Source organism: Arachis ipaensis, chromosome B3, assembly GCF_059453495.1.
Source record: "Arachis ipaensis isolate K30076 ecotype BB chromosome B3, ASM5945349v1, whole genome shotgun sequence".
NCBI lineage: Eukaryota > Viridiplantae > Streptophyta > Magnoliopsida > Fabales > Fabaceae > Arachis > Arachis ipaensis.
This window is the reverse complement of record NC_142438.1, coordinates 53,848,457-53,854,456: the sequence shown is the minus strand read 5'-3', so window position 1 is coordinate 53,854,456 and position 6,000 is coordinate 53,848,457. Positions and strand designations below refer to the sequence as shown.

Below are 6,000 nucleotides of genomic sequence, written 5' to 3'. Positions count from 1 at the left end.
AAAAAGTGATAAGCTTGATGAGAATCAAGTCAAGTCAACTCAAACAAGTGCAAAGCATTAACAAGAAACAAGGACCTTGTGATATGATTATATTGATTTAAAAACCATGATAAATAAGTAATTCAATTCAATTCACTAAATTCAATATGTACTTGTTAAAAATTGCACCAAATAGGAAATCAAATGTCAATTTTCATATCAAATTGGTGCTAGCAACTCAAAGTAACAACAAGTACATTATTGAAATTCCAATCCAAAATAACATCATAATCATTCAAAAGTGCAAAATTCTTGATTAGAATGCCAAACAAGGATATAGTCTAACACATATGGTAGCTACAACACATGCATTAAACCAAAAGTTCATTCAAGCAATATATCAAACACATGGTATGCAGTGCACAAATTCAACAATTTCAAGCCAAAATTCAAGCATCAACAACCCACAAATCAAAAATTGAACACTTGCAATTCAACAATAACTAATTAAGCAAAACTGAAGCTAGATTATCATAATTAAATAAAGAAGATGAAAATTAAGTAAGCAAGTAAACAAAACAAAGAAGAGCGAAGAGAGAAGAAGAAGAAGAAGAAAGAAGGAAAGAGAGAGAAATAAGAAGGAAGAGAGAGAGGTGGGGTGGTAGTGGTGGCTCCGGCGGCGGCGGGGCTTGAGAGGCGCAGTAGCGAAGAAGAAGAAGAAGAAGAATGGAGCTGCTGGCATGACATGCATCCTTCTCGATTAATGTCCAGAACGCGACCTGTGCGTACGCACAAGACGGTGTGCACACGCACAAAAATAGTATTAGAATTTATTTAAATATCTAAAAAAAATTATAAAATAATATAAAATAATTATTTAAATTCATGTTCTTTTAGGTAATTTTTTATCTAAAAGTAATTTTGAGTAATATAATATAAACAACATTTAATTTACTACAATTTATTTTGATGTAAAATTTATCAAACATAAACCACATTAACATCAACTCACTTTTAATTCATGTACTTTAATGCTTGTCTTTTGTGACCACACATTCTTTGCTTTTTTTTTCTATATTGTTCATCTTGTGAACATGTGTTGTGCTAAACTCATCTCGGGGTAGAAATTAGAACGAAGAGAATGTAACAAGCGATGTGTCCTCCCAAACGACGCCATTGTTCAAAAGCATGTTTGCTCTTCCGAGTTTAGGAGTTTATCTGAACAAAATTGTAGAGACACTACAAGAAAATAGGCCTGTGGCCACGTTTTTTTCTGCCATGCTTCAAAAACATAGCCATAGAGAGAAAAAAGGACATTTTGAAAGCGTGGCAACATGGTTTCATTACAGTAGCATTTTTAAAGCATGGCCATTTCCTGTCACTCTTTTGGCACGCTTTAAAAGCATGGCCAAAAGGTTTAAAAAAAAACACTAATAACCCTAAACACGCTTCGAGACTCTCTCACTCCTAACAATGCCTCTGTCACTCACAACCCCTGCACTGACGACGAAACCCTAATAACCCCTGAAGAACGAAGAACATCGCCGGCGCTTACAATGCCTCTGTCGGCACTCCCACTATTGCTGGTCCCACCATAAACCCCAAATTTAAATAATTTTATGATACAGACCACATCACGACACACAGTTTCCTCTCTGGCTTGCTCTCTATCTCTCTCAATATTAGGGCACGCATAGGCACCATTGGCCATCGTTCAGACACCCACGGGCCACTGTCACTGGCCTCACTATGTTTTTCCTTGAAACTGGCACTGCTCTGCTTCTGCTGGACTACTTCTCGGAACTGGCTACTCTGCTTCCGCGCTGCACAGCTTCTCTGCGTTGCACTGCTCACCAGAGAACCTTAGTCACATCGCCACCAACAGCGGCCGCGAAGTGTGAAGGTAACTGCTCTACTACTACTCCTCTTCTCCTCGATGCTCCTACTCCTATTCTACTCTTGCTTCTTTCTTCTTGGCACTGCTCATCTTCTTCTCCTCGGCGCTGATGCTCTTTTGGTGAGGAAGGTCACAAGCCCCTGCTCAGCCACTCTTCTTCTTCTCGGCGCTGGTTCTGGTAATGATTCTAAACTTTTTTTTTCTAAACTAGGATTAAGGTCTAACTATTTTTATTATAATTTATAATGCTAGATTTGTTCAGAACTTGTTTTTATAATTTATAAAGTAGATTTTTTGTTCTGAACTTCTGATTATTGTTGATTTGTTCTCTTTGTTTGATTCTGATCTGTTTTTATTTTAATTACATATAATGTAGATTTGTTCTCCATGTTTGGGTCAGATTAAAATATGTTCTGATTATTGTTGCTTTGTTCTCCTTGTTTGTTTTTTATTTATTCTGATTTTAATTGAAACTTATTCTGATTATTGTTGATTTGTTATCCTTATTTGGTTCGATTATAATTAAAACATGTTTTGATTATTGTTGATTTGTTCTAATTTTAATTAAAATATTTCAATGCTTAATTATTTCTCATATTTGTCCAATGTATGTGTTTCTGTTCCTCACTAATGAATAACTCTTTTTCCTTTTATTACAATAATGTTATATATATGTGAGTAAGCTCTTAATAACTAGTGTATAGTTTTCTTGGTTTTATAACCACGTCATGCTTCTTCTATAGTCTTTTCTTCTTGCTCTTCTACCTCTCTATCACTTTCTTTAGTTGTTTGGCAGGAGTGTTTGGAAGTGTAGAAGGGAAAGGCCTTCTATGACTTCCAATTCAACACAAGGCTTGTAAAATCCACAATTGTGCATTTTTAGGTAGAGATTTTTGTTCATTTATACTTAAACTTTGCTAATTCTTAGGCATTTTTGGGGAAAGCGGGCTGTTTCATTTGCACTGCTATGTATTTGATTTGAATAGAGCCAATCATTTAAAAATTATTAAAAACCATAAATCCCTGCTTGTGTTTCTTGCTCGGATAAATTTCATCATATAGTTAATTTTTTTTCTTCTTTGAACGATTTAATCATGTGGATGTTTGCTATACTGCACCCAGGGAGTTCTTATATTTGCTATGCATAATTTCTAGTGTCCATTTTAGCTCATTACAAGTCATTAATTTCTGGATTGCAGATCAGGATCTGAAACAAACACATGCTCTAATATGTACCAAATTCTAATTAATAACGTTATATTTTATGCTTTTTAGTAATACTTTAATGCTTGTAATTTGAAAGGTTCCTAATGATGCTGATATTCTTTACCATGCTAATGCTGAATAACATTGGATTATTCCTTTCATTATACTAAGGGAACTCCTTTAACTATAAATTGTGCAAATTTTGATCTGTTTTAGAGATTTATTTGTTGTTTATCAAAGTATGCATTTAAACGGTTTTGATTTGGTGTGACATGATCAGCTTTACCGCTTCCTTGTGAGGAGGACCGGCAGCAATTTCAATGCTGTGATACTGAAACGCTTGTTCGTGAGCAAGGTTAACTAGCCTTCACTTTCTCTGTCACTTGATTAACTTTGTGAAGGGCAAGGTTTGTTTTTTCCTCTCTTATCTTTCTCAGTGGTAAGATAGGAATTCTTTTAAGTTTTGAGTACTTATACTCTCCACTGGATGTTTGTTTTTTTTTTTTATTCAGGAAGGTAAAATTGCCGTGGTAGTGGGAACTGTAACTGATGATATCAAAGTGTATGAAGTTCTTGCATTGAAGGTTACTACACTCAGGTTTATAGAGACTGCATGTGCTAGAATAGAGAAGGTTGGTGGTGAATGCTTGACATTTGATCAGCTTGCACTTAGGGCACCTCTCGGACAGAACGTAGTATGTGTAGATTAGATATATAATCCACTTACTAGTTTCAAATTATGTCTATGACTATGATATATAAACCTATCAATGGATATTTGAGCTGGACTGGTTCAAACAATATTTATATCGTTTGATTGAATGAATCACATAAAACCAAGTATAGATTCGTTTGTGAATTATAATGGTACTATGCATTATGATAGGATGGATTTGGAAATGTTGAAGTGATTAGTTTTTAGATGGTTAATTTGGTTTATATATTGTTGTATGAATGTAGGTCCTTCTTAGAGGCCCAAAGAAGTCCAAGGAAGCTGTGAAACACTTTGGTCCTGCTCTTGGTGTTCCTCACAGCCATACCAAGCCTTATGTACAATCTAAGGGAAGGAAGTATGAGAGGACTAGAGGAAGGAGGAATAGCAAAGGACTTAGGGTTTAAGTTGTATTGTTTCTATATTTTTCTTCAGTTTTTAGTTTTGAAATTTAACCCTTTTCTCCCATATCTTAGTGCTTTTATGCTCAGGTTGAGAAGCTTGTTGAGAAATCAGAGTTTTGAACTCGGGATTTATTTTGTATTTGAGTATTATTTTTTTAATGTATAAAATAATTATAGAAAAAATTATATTTGTCACTAATTACTATTTGGTTTGTCTTGTAATAAAAATTGCATACTATATTTATAGATTTGGTAATAAAAAATGACTGAAAATTTATATTGTGCAGCAATAAAGGTAAAGTCAGAAAAGGTTTTTTTTAATCTGATAAGGCTATTGCCACACTTAAAAAGCATAGCCATATCTCACTATCACCACGCTTTAAAAGCATGGTCATATCTCCCTCTATTGCCATGCTTTGAAAGCTAGGCATATCTCTCTCTATTGGCACGCTATAAAAACGTGGACATATCTCATATATAGCCATACTTTTAAGCGTGGCAATCTGTAAGAAACGTGGAAAAAAAAGCATGGCGATAGGTTAGCAAAAGCGTGGCGATAGAGCAACCACCAAGCTTGCAGATATAACCCTTTCAAAAGCGTGGCGGTAGCTCAAAAAACGTGGCGAAAAGGTATCATCACGCTTTTTTCAGCTTTTCGCCATGCTTTAAAAGCATGGCAATAGAGGTGTTTTCTTGCAGTGAGAGTAGGTGATACGTGAATATCTTATACCCATTTTAGGCTTATTTTCTAGTTAAATTTAGTTGGAATTTAGTAAGTTTAGTTACATTTTAGTGTTAAAACCCTCTTTGGATGCTACTTTGACTTTTTCTGGTGTTTTTATTATTTCAGGTGAAATTTGGATCAATTTGGTAGAGTTTTGAGCAAAAAAGAAAAGTTTCAAAGCTTTCCCCTTGGGAGCAAAACGCCTAGCTGGCGTTTAGCGCCAGCAATCAGTGAAGACAGGAGCATTTAGTTGTCCCACTCAAGGAGCATCTTTAGTGGATTTAGCTTTTAGTGTTATCTTATCTTTTATTTTTGTAATTTTATTTACAAACAAAATCCTTTAGGTTTAGGATTTCTTATTTTATTTTAGTTTCAAATCAAATTAGGTTAGATATAAAAGGGAAAAGATTTACCCTTTAGGAGGATCTTCATACTTCTGCACGTTTTACTTTTCAGAACCCTTATTTTCTCTGTAAGTCATGAGCCACTAAACCTCCTCGGTTAAGGTTAGGAGCTCTGTTTATTTCTATGAATTAAGACTATTACTTTTCTATTTTAATTAATGTATTGATTCAGTTTCAAGAATTGCTTTCGTTCTTCATCTTATGAATCTGGGTAGAACGATAGTATAACCCCTTATTCTACATGTGTTCTTGGGATTCTAGACATAGCTATCTCGCTTGAACAATAACTTGAAAGCAAATTCCTCCTAAATTGCTAATTACTTGAACTAATCTGGATACGTGACATATAATCCGTTTAGCTTTGGGTAATTAGGGTTTTTGTGGCCATAAACTAGAATTGCTCTTCACCCTCTAATCTAAATTAAGTGTCCAAGACATTGACGGTTAAGTTGGGTTAGAGGAGACTAAATCACTAAGACATTAGGATTTAGTCAATTATAGTTTGCTGTGAAACGAATCTTGCATGATTAAAATAGTTGGTAAAAAAACTTAATCCAGATGAATAAACAACTCTGAAGCCTTAACTGTTTTCTCTCATATATTTTCATACCACTTTTATTATTTGCTTTTTAATTCTCTAAATTTACTGTTTAATGCGTTTTACAACTCTCAAA

At 34.4% G+C, this 6,000-nt stretch overlaps 1 non-coding gene and 1 pseudogene across 1 annotated transcript; both read left to right on the top strand.

Moving 5' to 3' along the window:
• The first annotated feature begins 1,728 nt into the window (after window positions 1–1,728).
• LOC107633146 (large ribosomal subunit protein eL18-like) lies at window positions 1,729–4,201 on the top strand (annotated as a pseudogene).
• LOC148570664 (small nucleolar RNA snoR53Y) lies at window positions 3,180–3,259 on the top strand. The gene has a single exon (XR_015908969.1). It is a non-coding gene; the product is annotated as a small nucleolar RNA snoR53Y (small nucleolar RNA).
• Window positions 4,202–6,000: the final 1,799 nt, after the last annotated feature.